Below are 16,324 nucleotides of genomic sequence, written 5' to 3'. Positions count from 1 at the left end.
ACCGACAACCGTAGGGCTGAATAATTCGACTACTGAAGATCTAAAGTCACCGACAACCGTAGGGCTGAATAATTCGACTACTGAAGATCTAAAGTCACCGACAACCGTAGGGCTGAATAATTCGACTACTGAAGATCTAAAGTCACCGACAACCGTAGGGCTGAATAATTCGACTACTGAAGATCTAAAGTCACCGACAACCGTAGGGCTGAATTATTCGACTACTGGAGAGCTTAAGTTTTCGACTATTAAAGCATATTACTTAATCTGCAACCCTCTCCTTTAAATTTTTTTTTATAAACTTTGTTTTGTTTAAAGGCTTAAATCTTAGAGACAGTATCATTTTGAGATATATCTAAATTTGGTTTTCTCAAATTAGGTTAAATTGTGAGGTGTTTTTTTTTTTTTTGGGGGGGGGGGGAGCGGAGAATAATATTAAGAGGCCAATGAAAAAGATTTTGAGTGTGCCAAAAAAATGTTTTGGGGCTCAATGCAGAAGTTTTGGAGTATACCAAAGTTTTGCAGTCTGTGAAAGAAACTTTTTGGAAACTGTGAAAGAAGTTTTGGAGTCAGTCAAAATAATTTTTTTGGAACCTTTGAAAGAAGTTTTGGAGTCTGTCAAAATAATTTTTTTGGAATCTGTGAAAGAAGTTTTGGAGTTAGTCAAATGAAATTTGGAATCTGTGAAAGAAGTTTTGCAGTCTCTCAAAGTGATTTTTTGGAATCTATGAAATAAGTTTTGCAATCAGTCGAAGAAACTTGGAGACCACAAAAAGACATTTTAGATAAGAACTGAAAAAGTTTTGACATGACCAAGTTTTGGAGTCGTCTAAAGAAATTTTAGAGCCACAAAAAAAGTTTTAGAGCAATTAAAGAAGTTTTAGAACCACTGAAGAAGTTTTAAAACCCACTGAAGAAGTTTTAAAACCCACTGAAGAAGTTTTAAAACCCACTGAAAAGTTTTAGCCTGCGGAAGTTTTACAGTCAACAGAGCCTTTATCTAAACGATATATAAATCATCAAAAGTTGTTCATCTGTTGATCATAGACTGTTTTATAATGGTCTTTTTTTTTTAGCCACACTGACCGTTTGAAGGACTTGATTTATTTTCCAACTGTAAATTATTGTCCAAACCTTTTTTCCTTATATAATGAACATTAAAATATATCTCGGCTTTATAACCCCTAAACCTTTTTTTTTAATCCACGTAGCAGAGGCTCATTGTGTTAGAATATTAGAACCTTCCTGATTCCTTGCCTCGTTCAAGTCTACTTTTGCCACGCCTGTCCCGATACTTCTTCCCGCGTTTTTTTTTTCTACCCTCCTTCTGGCGTCCCGTTTTTTTTCCCCTCCCCGATAGCCCAAGTTAAAATAAAAATATATCAGTAACACCCGACCCACTGACCTAGTCAAGTCCTCTTTATTGTCAGGCGTGTGTCCGCAAGAACTGATGTTAGCATATGTGTGCATTGAGTGTGCATGCGCAGATGCACGGGGGTAGACTGGTGAGCGAGGGGCGTCTGTTTGATTAAAAAAAAAGGGGGGGGCGTGGTGGTGAGGGGGGAGGGTATGTGGGGGTTGGGTGGAAGTCAGGAACTGATGCATGACGTGTACTTACTTTGTGGCTGTGCGCGCGCGAGCGTTGAATAATTTCCTTTCTTGCGCGTGAGTGTGGGTGCGTGTTTGTGGCGTTCTATTACAGCCACCGCCGGACCTGCCCAGCTTTGTCCCATTCCGGGAGGAAAAGGGGAGGGGGCATGTATAGCGTGACGTGAGATGTGTTTTATTAAGTATGTTTGTTTCGTTTGTTTGTGTTTGTGTTGTTGTTCTTTTTGATTGGATGGAACTCGTGTAGTGCTTTCGTAGGTCTTAAAAGCTGGTCCTAAAGAAGGCTCAGGAAGTCATTCAAATACAGGTATTTTTGTCCCAGGGGAAGAGCATATATGTTCTGACTTCTCACTATATGAGATTTATATCGAACACAAATTATTAACTCTTTCTCTCCGTAATTATTTTTCCACGTTTCGACTTCAATTCTTCATTTGGCTCATTCCTATCTCACTACCCTGTTATGATTGGGCTTCAATAGCTTTGTTGTTTGTTAACAGAAAATGTTGTATTTGGTATAGAATTAAATGGGAAAAGCTCTTTTTAGCGTCTTTTTTAATGTAACACAGAGTCAAGTTGATAAAATTAAGAATTAATTTAATTTAATGAGGTCAATTCAACGATGGTATCGTCGATTAGGAGAGAATGAGTTAAGTCACATAACGTATTAGAATAGTAAAAATAATAACAAAAAAACATTTTTTTGTTCGTGAATTATTTTGACTTTTTAAAAAAAAAATAATTTTATATGCAGTTTTGTCCCATTCCTTTACTTCCTTATGGCTCAGTTGTATGATTGCTTGACATTGTTTATTTCTCTCCTCCTCATGTAGTGAAACAGCTCTTGAAAGTTTTCTTTAGCTGACGTTCCATTATATCTCTTTCTCTGTATCCTATCATAATATTACATACCCTATGTTCTAAGAGCGTTAGATGGCTTGGATGGCTGCCTGGTCGTGCGGCTTGCGCGCTGGACTGTCGTTCGGATTTATCGACGGTCGAGGGTTCAAACCCTGCCCGCTCCCATCCCCCGTCGTCCTGCGGGAGGCTTGGACTAGGAAGTAAACTATCTTCAACTCTGAAGGAACATCCGAAATATGTAAAACATTTTACAACAAACTAATCAGAGTTCAAGTGACTATTTTAGCTACGCGTCCCAGGAAATTCTTTTCTTGAACCCATATCGTATTCAGGGTGGATACAGTAAATTATATAAATAAATTGCAGGCTTACCGTAAAAAGTAGAAGATAGCTTTAGTTTTTTTTATGTGTCTAAGTTTTGTTAGCTACGTCGCAGACTGAATATAAAAAAAACAACTAGAAATAATAATGTTGTCAATTCTTTTCAAGCTTTTTACAAGGCTTTCATCAACTCACTCTGTCTGTCTCGTACAATTTTTACACGTTATTTCTCATACTTCACATTGTTGAAATGAGTTGAAACTTTGCACAATTATTCATTGACATAGAATCAGTAAAAAGTGACCAATTATACTGGTAATTACTGGTAATTCATTTTTTTTTTAAATAGTAGAAAGGGAAACTAATACTTCAGTATTCACAGATATGTCTAAACATGTTGCTTATAGTCCCCTTAAATAATTGTTGACGCTATTTCTCCCTCACGCATTCTCAAATCAATTATGTAGGCTATTGTACCAAACAAAACACTCAAAGCATGAATCAATACACAAAAATACTCAAATAAAATTAATTATTCGCAATTAATTACTTTGTTTGATATTGAATAAGGGAAATAAATTGTACATTACTGACATATAGTTTTAGGGACGGAGTTCTTCTCCTTCAGATTAGCTTTTTTTTTCTATTATTTTTAAATGATTTCTTTTATTTTGCTAGTTTATTTATTGTTTTTTTTTAAAGTTCTACTAGTTTACTCCCTTTTATTCTTCCATCTTAGGATTTATTCTCACTGTCAAAGGAAAAGAACACAGTTGCTGACTTTATATTAAGAGAGTTCTGTGTTCCTACAGACCGGTGAGTGAGATAGTTGTTTGACTTTGAAGTCTTTACCTTTCTAAAATATAGGAGTTATTAGCCTGTCAGTGTTTCAACATTACATTAGTTGTCACCGCTGGCTGGCAGTGACACTTTAAGAAAAGTGCCAGTAGTCCATCTTTCTTGGCAACAGGTTCCCCCTCCCCCCCCCCCCTTTTTTTTCCCCCAGGGGCGAATCTATTACGCTACCTCATCTTGATGAAGGAAATTATTGTCTGTGAAGAGCGAATCTTTAACTGCAAGGGTCACTGGACGCTTGACGCCATGATGCATAACGGCATGGCCTTTCATTCGACCCCATTCTGTGGAGTGTCCAGGATTCTTTCATAATTCTTCCAAAGCAAAGTGATATTTTTTTTTAACAGTGCTGAGACAATTGGAAAAAAAAATGGCTACACAAGCTAATCTGTCAAAGACCTTTGTTTGGAAATAATCAAATACAGTTAGTACTAGACTCTTAAAGGGTGGGATTGCAAAGAAGTATTTAGAAGTAATCTGTCATATTCAATGTATTTTGTTTAATCAGCTAACATAATCTATACATGACGTTAGTTGGGGAAAAGTAAAGACGGTTGGGTCGTTGCGCTGGCCACATGACACCCCTCGTTAACCGTGGGCCACAGAATGACCTTTACATCGTCTGCCCTATAGATGGCGAGGTCTGAAAGGAGAACTTTTACTTCTTTGATGCCTAGAAAAACGACCTTTTCTTAGAGACCCTAAAAAAGACACAGAAATAAGTTATTACACTCAGATTGCAGACATCCTTTATTAATAGATCTGAACACAGAGACAAACTCTTCTAGGATAAACCTTTTTTCGCATATGCCTACGTAGATGCACATTCTATGAAGATAATCCTTTTCACACAAACAGTATGATAAGTCCATATACACACACACACACTCTGATAATCGAAATCCATTGGCACACAAATAACACTAAACACACCGACACACACACTCATCACACAGACATACAGTTATAATATAATTCTAAACACAGGTACACATTGGGATAATATAATTCTAAACACAGGTACACATTGTGATAATATAATTCCAAACAAAGGTCCATTTTGTTATAATATAATCCTAAACACAGGTACATATTGTGATTGTGATAATATAATCCTAAACACAGGTACACATTGTGATAATATAATTCTAAACACAGGTACACATTGTGATAATATAATTCTAAACACAGGTACACATTGTGATAATATAATTCTAAACAAAGGTCCATTTTGTTATAATATAATCCTAAACACAGGTACATATTGTGATTGTGATAATATAATCCTAAACACAGGTACACATTGTGATAATATAATTCTAAACACAGGTACACATTGTGATAATATAATTCTAACACAGGTCCATATTGTTATAGTATAATCCTAAACACAGGTACATATTGTGATAATATAATCCTAAACTCAGGTACATATTGTGATAATATAATCCTAAACACAGGTACACATTGTGATAATATAATCCTAAACACATGTACACATTTTTGATAATATAATCCTAAACAAAGGTAAACATTTTGATAATATATATAATCCTAAACAAAGGTACACATTGTGATAATATAATCCTAAACAAAGGTACATATTGTGATAATATAATCCTAAACACAGGTACACATTGTGATAATATAATTCTAAACACAGGTACACATTGTGATAATATAATCCTAAACAAAGGTACATATTGTGATAATATAATCCTAAACACAGGTACACATTGTGATAATATAATTCTTAACACAGGTACACATTGTGATAATATAATCCTAAACACAGGTACACCTTGTGATAATATAATCCAATACACACAGACACATTGTAATAAGAAAAGCCAATACACACAGACGCTATAATAAGATAAGCATACCGATAAGATTATATACACAATTACACATGAAGAAAAGATATCCTAAAAACTAAATACGATTTATGTGCCTTATGTTTGTCTATAAATAGCGCCTCGTGCAGACATTTTACATCACTTCTGCTTTACATAATTAGCATAAGACTTTTCTGGCCGGTGTTTTTCAATGTCACTAGCTTAGTTATTTTTTATTTATTTATATTTTTTTTGGCAATACTTAGATCTAGAGAGTGCAATACACCCGTGATACAGTGATATAAAAAATATGGTAAAATTATCGTTTAACAGACATATTTTCTTAAACTCTAATGTTCTTTATTATCTAAAATTATGTATATTATATTTTGTTAGTTATTTTTGTTTAAAGTGGTTCTCACCCGGGGAAAAAGACTACAGCCCGAGATACCTAGTTTCACAGTTACGTTACTCGGTAATCTCCACACACAAACAAATGAGTCTAGTCTTATGGTTGTTTACATTACGTTATACATTGTTTAAACTGCCTGGTCGTGCGGTTTGCGCGCTGGACTGTCGTTTGGATTTATCGATGGTCCCGGGTTCAAACCCTGCCTGCTCCCATCCCCCGTCGTCCTGCGGGAGGTTTGGACTAGGAAGTAAACTATCTTCAACTCTGAAGGAACATCCGAAATATGTAAAACATTTTACAACAAACTAATCAAAGTTCAAGTGACTATTTTAGCTACGCGTTCCAGGAAATTCTTGTCTTGAACCCATATCGTATTCAGGGTGGACACTGGGCCTTATTAATTTAATACAACACTGACCTATACAGAATAAACACAAAAGGATAAATTTGAATGGTAATTAGTTTGTTTCTATACCATATTTTCCCAAAGGGGAGTAATGAAAAGGGTAACGTATTGGTGTATCCGGTTGACAGAATACGCAAAGCATCATTGCTGATGTTTTAAATTAGCATCAGTGACTTTCAATGCGGCGTTCTTGGCATAAGTTTTTTGCTATTAATCTCACCTTTTTTTCAAAAACTTTCTGTTTTCATTTTTTAAAGTTTTTTTTTCTCTATATGTTCCATTTTATTGCACCAACATTTCGCCATGTCGCTTTCTCTTCATTTTATATCTTACTGTATTTTATTACAAAGAAAGCCAGATTTAAACAAGAAAACATATTACTGAAAATCCTCTAAATTAACATTGAAGTTTTGCGAGCCGAAATGTAGGTATTATTAGCTTTTGGAGCTTAAAATCTTGTGTACCGCAGAATAAAATTTGAAGACAGCTCAAGCTAGAGAATTGTAAATAATTAGTCCACACTCGCATTTGTTTGAGATCTAAGTAAGTGAAGTATTCATCTAGTGGTCCTCTGTATATGTGCCACATAGTCCTGGCCGGACGCAGGGGCGGACTGGCTATATAGGCATTCGGGTAAATGCCCGGTGGGCCGATACACAAAAGGGCCTCATGAATACCACTGTGGCACGTATTAAACAGTTAAAGGTTTTATAATATTCTGTTCTAAAAGGGGCCATCTGAGCCTCGTGTTTAAAAAAATCTTTACCAGGCTCTACTAAAGTGTAAGAGGGCCTACTAATTTAATCTAATTTAATTTAATAGCCTACATTTATAGACAGTGCTACTAGCAGGCTTCATCCATTTAGAGCAACTTAAGGCATATTAATTCTTATAATGATTTAGAGTACACCGTATTCATATCTATAGATTATCAAACTTAACATAATGATTTTGAGAACAAGTAGATCTAGAAAAAGAGGCCCGCCAAATGACCAAATGATAGACAACTTATTGGCCGAAGTGTATGAAATGCCCGGGTAGATTTTGATACACAGTCCGCCCCTGGCCGGACGCGACTACTTCCTATGGGAACTGGGAAAGAGGATGGGGCGGAAAAAAAAAGAGATTCAAATTTGAATCTCAGGCTGATTCTGTTAAGTCTGAATACAGACCACAAGAAAGTCTTGTGAACTACAAGGGAGAGGTAGCCGCTAGACAGCAGAATGTGGTCTGAGATGTTGACACAGAAAGTTAGGAAAAAACGATGACATCGTGTTATTTTGTGTGTGTGTGTGTGTGTGTTTCTATGGTGACGGTGGGAAGAGGATAGCGATTGACAGTGAATGATGCAACAAACGTGGCATTGTCGTCATTTGGTCCTAGTTAGGGGGAGACGACTCCAGAACTTGAGACTGAAACGTTGTGTTCTTGTGAGTTAGATTTTTATTAAGAAATATTACTACTAAAGTCGACTACATTTATTAGATTCTGATGTTGTCTAACTTGTAAACAAAGTTGTATTTAGTTTTGTTCACAAGAGGATGCTATTCAAACTATTTGAAGATGTATAAGTTCAGTCATATTACGCCTAAAACGGTTTAGATGTCTACCAGCAGTTTGGTGCTACAAGTCAACGACCGGTAACAGCACCTCAGCTCTGGAAAAAAAAAAAAAGAGAGTCTAAAGAAATAATGGACCTCATTCACCAATCGTAAACAAACAACATTTTGCCACGTGGTTCTCTATCTCTTCTATACAAATTACGATCTAATTTTAATACACAGTGACTGTCACGTGACAGTTTTTTTTCGTTGTTTTATCAATATGATCACGTGACTAAATATTGTTTGTTTACGATTGGTGAATGAGGTCCATTGTTGGTTCCTCTACCACCAAAGAAAATTTCATCTGCAAGTGGAGGGGAAGGTCTCTACCAGAATAAGGCTCTACAGTCACGTGAAAAGTGATCTACGAGATGAGCCATAGTCGTTGCCACTGAAGGAAGCCAGCGAATAAAAATACATTAGATACAAGTGTGAGAACCTCTTATAATGATGTCTTCGTCCAGCGTAGGTGTCTGCATGCGATTGTTACCTCTAGTCTAGTTAGCCTACTTTAAGACCTAACTTCTTGTCTCGCTTTTGCGAAACATACTGCAGAGCATGAGAATCATTTTACCACACCACCTGTCACCTGAACACACACACACACACACGCACCACACACACGAACACACCAATCCCAAACAAGTACCAACCCCACGAAGACAAGAGTCAAAGTCTGCGTACAGAATTACAGAATAGTCTTTCTTAAACATTCATAGACATAATGTTTCTTCACTCTTCAGTAACTATTGTTGTCATCAAGTCTGTTTGTTTGTATACTATTGTCACAAAAGCTGTCAAGAAAAGGAAAAAAAAAAAAGACATTTAAAAAAAATATATTCCTATTACAAATTTTGTGCTGACATAGCGTTGGTAATCTAGGCCACTGGGTCATTGCTATAGCGCTATATTTATAACCCAATGCTACACAGTGTATTTATTTATATATGTGTGTAAGTGTGCTCGTGACGTCATGTCTGGCCTAAGATTATTAACAATGTTCTTTCTAAACAAGTCCGCGAACTACTACACGGGAAGATGTCAGTAAGCGAGGCTTGATCGAAATGTATAATATAAAGAACTCGGTGTGTGTGTGTGTGTGTGTGTGTGTGTGTGTGTGTGAGTGACTAAGCGTGTGGGTAGTGTTTGCTTTATGAAATATTATATAGATCAGATTTGACCTATATTAATGAAAGTGAAGGTGAAATGTCTGTGTGTTTAAAAAAAAAACCAACAGAGCAGACGAGTGCAGCAGACGTCTAGACTGCAGACGAGATAGTTCCTTCCAGATTTCATAATTCGTAAAACAATATGAAATTGTTATTAATAAACTGCCAGCTTGTAATTGAACTAAACCAGTGTGAAATTAAAAACTTATTTTTTTTTTATTGCTATTGATATTTGATAAATATATATACAAACAAAGTTTGGGAGGATTTGTCTACAAAGGGAAGTAATCGAAGTTTCCCTCTCTGCTAAGCGTTGCCTTAAAGATTAAACTATATCTCTTTTGATTTCTTCTCTTTCTTTTTGTTTTGATAGATACACAGGAACTAGGTATTCAAAAACAAATATACACTGACACTAGGTATTGAAAAAATATACCGAAAAACTAGGTATTGAAAAAATATATACCCAGAAACTAGGTATTCAAAAAAATAAATATACCCAGAAACTAGGTTTTGAAAAAAAAAAAACAAAAAAAAACCTAGGAACAAACTAGTTATTGAAAAAATTAAATGAAACTAGTTATGTAAAAAAAATACACAGGATTTAGGTATTTAAACAGAAGCTATGTACTTAAAAAAATATTAGAAATAAATATTGAAATCGAAAAAAAAAATATACTCAGAAACCAGATGTTGAAAAAGGAACCTAGGAACTAGATATTGATAGAAATACACTTGAACTAGTTATGGAAAAAAATACACAGGAACTAGGTATTTAACAGAAGCTATGTATTTTTAAAAAATACCCAGAAGTAAATATTGAAATAGAAAAAAAAAAGAAATTTACACTAAGTCAAAACAAAACTCACTAAGCCACCATTGACCGTAAATGTTGACTAATAATTAACAAATAGGTTGACAATTGTTTAAAAAATAAGCTTCAAAGAAACGAAAAGAAAGAAAAAAGAGACATGAAAAAGAAACAAGATTACAATGAAATGATCATAGAGCTTCTCATTTCTGTTCTCTAAGTCTGTATTGATTGATAAATAAAAAAAACAACATATTTCACCAATTTTTTATGTTTATTTTATTTTAATTTTCAATGAGCAGCACAGAAAATACCAAAAAAATGTACTCTTTTTATGTATATAAAGAAAGATTTGTTAAAACACAAAAAAAAACAACACAGACCTGGTGAATAATACTAAGCAGGGTAAAGTCTGAGAAACCAATTGCAGAGAAGAGGGTTGTAAACACTTTTCAAAATTGTTGCTTTTCAAATAGTGAAGCTTCGTCAACAATGTTGCCTGGTCGTGTGGTTTGTGCGCTGGACTGTCGTTCGGACTTATCGATGGCCCGGGTTCAAACCCTGCCCGCTCCCATTCCCCCGTAGTCCTTCTGTGGGAGGTTTGGACTAGGAAGTAAATTATCTTCAACTCTGAAGGAACATCCAATACGTATAACAAACATGATTGAAATTATGACACTTTCTTATGACATTGCATTAAGACGCATTTATACACTCTAGCATGATAAATTTATTTTTTTGTTTAATTAGTCTCGAACAGTGGCGTAGTTAGGGCTGGGGGAGGAGGGGGGAGAATTTGAAATTTCTCCCCGGGTCCCCACTTGAAAAGGGGGGGGGGGGGAAGGGTCCAAATGAGTGGTTTTTTTTTACATTAAAAATTAATTTTACGCAATATGCAGAGGCCCCTAAAGAGGTTAAGCCCGCCGGGCCCCCAAACGATGGAAAATTCCTAGCTAAACCCTTGGTCTCGGACTTGATATTTATACAGATTTTTTCTTTTCTAGTTAATAAACAAGTAATATATAAAACAAGTAGGATATTTATAAAAGAATACTTGTTTAAAAAGACAATAACGTCTTAATGAAACTGGTGACTTTTTGTTCGATCGACTACTTTGTTCTTTAAAGAACTTGTGTCACCACAATAACTAATGATTGATAGAAAAAATGGAACATTTTTTTACTTCGCACCTATTGCCCAACCCTCTCGAAAATAAAATCTTGGTTACGCCAATGTATACATCTACTCAGAGTATATAAATTCTAGTTAGGTGATATAGATCTAGACTCGGAGACATTAAGAGGCAACAGTTTCGACTGGAATATTTGATCTAGTTAGAGATATGGTAGAAACCAGTGGTCGGCAACCTTTTTTTGGGGAGCGGGCCAAAAAAACCTAAACAAAAAGTTTGGGCGGGCCATAATATTTCTGTTTTATATTTTAAAATAAGAAAAAGAACTTAAGCATTGTATTAAATAACATCAATATTAAACTAATTCTTTGTATGAAGCTGGGAGTGTTTTGATAATATTTTGTTATAATTTTGCGCAATTCGTAAGAGTGAGCCGTTTACTAATATGTTCATTCGTCTGGCACACATTTTACTAATTTATTATTTTAATTTTTAAAAAAGCTGCCCACAAATATCTGAATATGCAAACTCTTGTAGGAAAATTGTTTAAAATGATTATTAGAATGACGAACAAGTAACTTGAATCAAACATTGTTGAACAAAACTCGTCATCTGAATTTGTTTCATTACTCTTAGCAGTATTGTACGCTCCAAGTTAACTAACATGAATAGGGGATTATTACCAAGTCAACTTTTGCTATATATTTTGCTTGCATTATCATTCTTTACATAGATACTGCTTTGTTTCCGTTGAACATCGGTTATGAATGTATAAAGAGTGGAATTATACTCAGAAGTGAGTGTTGGTTATATATTATAGTTCTTACAAACAGCCACAGTTTCACTGCAAATAAGACACATTCGTTCATTGGTTGGTCTTTAAGATTCAGGATAAATTACTTCCATGTCCACTCACCTTTAATTAAAAACCCGACATTCTAAATCTTACTTATCTTATCTTATCTTATATAATACAGACGTTACTTCAAAAAAGAAGATGATTACGTCCTACGCGTCATGCATTTAGTCATGCATATTAACAAATGACTTAAATTCTGCCAAGTCACTGGTTTTCCTGGCTAGCTCAGGCAACCCATTCCATGCTCTAATAGCACTAGGGAAGAAGGAGTATTTGTACAAATTTGTCCTAGCATATGGGATGAGGAATGTGCCTTTATCTTTGTGTCTTTCAGAGTATTTTATTAAATTTTGTTTTTGTATTTGAAGATTATGGTTCAGTGTTTTATGTATTATTGCTACTTTACTTTTGAGCCTTCTGTCCTACTTACTTAGACTTAAGTCTTCCAGCGCTGTTAGGCGCATTGGGCAGCAAGATGTCTCCATAAGGATCTGTCGTTAGCAATGTCTGAAGCCTCCTCCCACCTGGGTGTCTACTGTTCTGAGATCCTCCACGAAGGTGTGGCGCCAGGTACTACGTGGACGTCCCTGTTTGCGCTTTCCTCGTAATGGCCTCCATGTCATCGCAACTCTTGGTGTGCGTAGTTCATTTTGTCGTAGAACATATCCCGCAAACCTCATACGACGCTCTGTCGCAACTTCACTAAGGGTTCGACTCCCAGTTCGGCAAAGGATTTCCTTGTTTGAGACCCGATCTGTGTAACATCAAACTTGAAAGGCTAAATGTGGCTAAACAAAAATGGCTGAGACGAATTTTGGGAGTCAGTTACACATTTTAAATCAACCCTCCGATATCCTCTCAGCATTTTACTTTCAATGTTTCACGAGCATGGGCAATGAAGTAAAGAAATAATAAACACCAACTCGACAGTCGCTTATTTCAATACAACGTGAAGACTGGGATTTTTAAATTTTGGGATATTAAGCGCACCTCTGAGTCCACCCAGCTCTAATGGGTACCTGGCATTTGTTGGGGAAAAGTAAAGGCGGTTGGTCGTTGTGCTGGCCACATGGCACCCTCGTTAATTGTGGGCCACGGAAACCTATGACTTTTACGTCATCAGCCCCCGTAGATCGCACGGTCTGAAAGGAGAACTTTACTTTAACCATAGACTCTTGCAAACTATATGGAAGCTTGCCTTTGTCTGTCTGAGTGAAACAAACTTCTGTCTGGAAGAGATCCAAGCAGATGTACAATTGGTACATCCCTATGGCTTCTATCCCAGTACGCTTGGGTTAGAAGCGAGGCCGAATGCCGAGCACACATTCTTCTATTCCACGCAATAGTCTTATGCATCTTTACATTTTTATTACAAAGTCTCCATAGACATCATGCATTATAATGACGTCAACCTTTTTGTTTTTCGTCACGTGGGCCAAAAAATTTCCGTTAAACGTCTCACGGGCAGCATTACCGCAATAAAAATAGTTCGTGTTTAGTGGAACAAAACTTCTGAGGCAAAGGCGTAGTGAGGAGGGGGGCGCCAGATGCAGCCTATATTTGTACGTGATGTTCATGGAAAATGTGGAGGGGGGGCGCCAATAAAGTACATTGCCCAGAGTGCACATTTTGCTCACTACGCCTCTGCTCTGAGGCTTCGTTATACACTGTGGCCAGACGTTTCAAGGGTCAGTGTGGAGCCCCAGCCGGTCTTATTTTTAAAGGTGATACACCTGAAGTAAAACGTGTTCAATATTTAGGGCCCCATGGGAGGTGGAGCTTCTAACAGACTCTGTAAAGTTCTAAGATTCTAAGTATTATTAGTGACGCTTTTAACCAAAATTGATCAAACGATGATTTTTATAAATACCAGACTGACAGAACCATAACAACTACACATACACAATTAAAACATCGGTAGTTTACGTTATTTTTCAGGCATATAATTATTATTAATAATTATTTGTTTTTAACAGTTATGATTCATGTTTAGCTTTGCAACTACGGGAAGCGTCCAGCAATTACGTAAAATAGCCCTTGACCAATAGATCGTTATTAATTTATCGTAGAGTACAGCATGTGAAAATGAGGTCAGAGTTCTTGACAGAGCAATTAGTCGTTTCAAATCTGAACCCTCGACACGGCTCAAATATTTGCGTTGTAAGTCTGTCTCTCTCTCTCTTTCTTTGTACAAGGCAATTACTACCAAATAAAAAGAAAGAAAGAAAGAAAGAAAGAAAGATAGAGAGAAAAGAGAGTATAGGGAAACGGAGAGAGAGAGGAAGAGAGAGAGAGAGAGAGAAATGCAGCACGTCTGGCCACCAGCTGTCAGTAGTGTGTATTGACTGCTAGCGTCTAAATATAGCACTGCAGAAAAAGGGGGGAAAACTGCGTAACGGTTGCACGAGAAGCACACCAATCCCTGCAGTGTTTTAGTAAGATGTAGTGTGTTCATTAAAAAAAAAAAGGAGAAAAAAAAAACTCTTGACGGACGCACACATACACATGAAAAGAATAGACGGCTTGTTTCCCTTGACTGTGGTGTAAGACTCCAGTTCATAGCCTAGCGTATTATTTCTTTAAATATGGAGTATATAAATCTAAAAGATAGTATATTATTATGAATTATAACAACTTTTCATTACTATTGACAGAAATGTGGTTAATTTTTATATTATTATTATAATGTGACGCGTATTTTTAGTTTGGTTTTAGAATAGATAAAAAAAAAAATCTGGCTAGTTTTGTCGTCGTCTGTTGCGTAGATAAATAAAAAAGTTTAAATGAAAATGGTAGTGGAACAAATCGTTTGTTCCTCCTTGTGAACGGGATACTGATAAATAAAGTAAAATAATAATACTAATAATGGCACATTGATATGTACATAGATCTAAAAAAAAAAAAAAGCAGTCTATATTTAAACAATCCTAGATCCATATTTGAAAATTGAAGTTTAAGGAATAAAATCCAATACATTTTGAAGTGGTGTTTTGGTATTTCACGTGCAACGTGTGCTTGGTTTTAAAAACATGGATTATATTCCTGGATATATAGACCAGATACAAATCCATTTAGTCTACGTATAAATAAGCAGTTCTTTTCACTTTTTGTGTTTGGTACATTTTGAATATTCGTCGCTCAACGTAAGCATTGATTATGCAGGTCAGTGTTCTTATAATATACATCTAGATCTAGTGTTTGTTAATTGTCTATCACATTCTTCGTCGTGTGCAAGTGATGATCATGATACTAAAATTGGATTATATATAATTAAGACTAATTAAGTCATTATGATTATTATTGATTATACATCTAATGATCTATTCTCTAGATCTAAACCTAGGTTTGTGATGTCCAATGATAGTATCATAGATTGAGTACGTGAGAGTTTTGACTTAGATATATAGATCTAGATCTACAAGAAGATGTCTGTCGCATTTAGTCTAGTTAGTAGTGTGTAGAATAGCTGGGGTGGGGGAGCGGAGGCAGCCACTGGTTCTGTAAATTTCCACCAAAAAGCCAAAGCGCCTCATAATTATATAATCCACTCGAGAATTCACCACTATAACGCACAATGTTATAATTTGTAAGAGCAATTAACTAATAAATTGTACCCTGGTATTGTTTTCTCACATAGTGATGTCTTTAAGGCATAGAAACAGCTCTGCATAGGCCCACCAGTGTTTCCCAAACTGTGTACCCTAGTGCTCCGAGAGGCCTGAATAGATGTTCCATGAACTGCTGGAGTCATTAACTAGTAGGTCACCACAAAAATTAACCTTTCTAAAAAAAAATAAGCAAAGTGTTACGCTAAATACTCAGAATGCGCGAAATGTTCTGTTAACTTAAGGGGAAAGTTTTGGGAACACTGCTGTATACACAGTTTATTACAATATTGATAATAGACTCTAGTCTAGATCTATTGCATCTAGAAGCTTACTTTGAAATCCTCATAATATCACAATCTTATCTTTTCATAATATATAAAAATAATAAAATACTCAGGCACAAAGATAAAGAGTTGCATTTCTTATTCCATATGCTAGGACAAATTCGTACAGTGCTCCTTCTTCCCTAGTGCCATTAGAGAATATAATGGGTTGCCTGAATCAGCCAGGAAAACCAACGATTTAGAAGAATCTAAGTCATTGATTAAAATGAATGATCAGAGAAGGCTATTCATACATAGGTTGCTATCTAGAACTAGTCTTTGCGCTGAATGAATTCATACATAGGTTGCTTTCTAGCTCTAGTGTTTGCGCTGAATGAAGTCTTGATGCCTTAATCTAAAACTAGACTTTACAGTTTCATTCTCAAGGCTTAACTATGTATACCCAGTATTATATATATATATATGCCTACTGTGTATACACTTCTGTACTTATCACGTTGCATTGTACGTAGAGTTATTAAGCTGAAATTCTTGTTTTAAATTTAGTTTATTATAG

General features: G+C 35.8%; 1 long non-coding RNA gene across 9 annotated transcripts in view; it reads left to right on the top strand.

Moving 5' to 3' along the window:
• The window catches only part of LOC106073339 (uncharacterized), a 314,185-nt gene that overhangs the window by 91,457 nt on the left and 206,404 nt on the right, over positions 1-16,324 (top strand). For 7 of the 9 annotated variants that reach the window (XR_008774787.1, XR_008774790.1, XR_008774791.1 and 4 more), the window contains one exon: positions 3,530-3,606. This is a non-coding gene — a long non-coding RNA (uncharacterized LOC106073339). Of the gene's footprint in view, positions 1-1,772; positions 1,916-3,529; positions 3,607-13,461; positions 15,039-16,324 lie in introns of those variants that run through there. The other 2 variants (XR_008774793.1, XR_008774794.1) reach the window with 2 other exon arrangements.

Source organism: Biomphalaria glabrata, chromosome 14 (assembly GCF_947242115.1).
Source record: "Biomphalaria glabrata chromosome 14, xgBioGlab47.1, whole genome shotgun sequence".
NCBI lineage: Eukaryota > Metazoa > Mollusca > Gastropoda > Planorbidae > Biomphalaria > Biomphalaria glabrata.
Note: the sequence above shows the minus strand (reverse complement) of the source record. Positions and strands in the feature narration are given on the sequence as shown.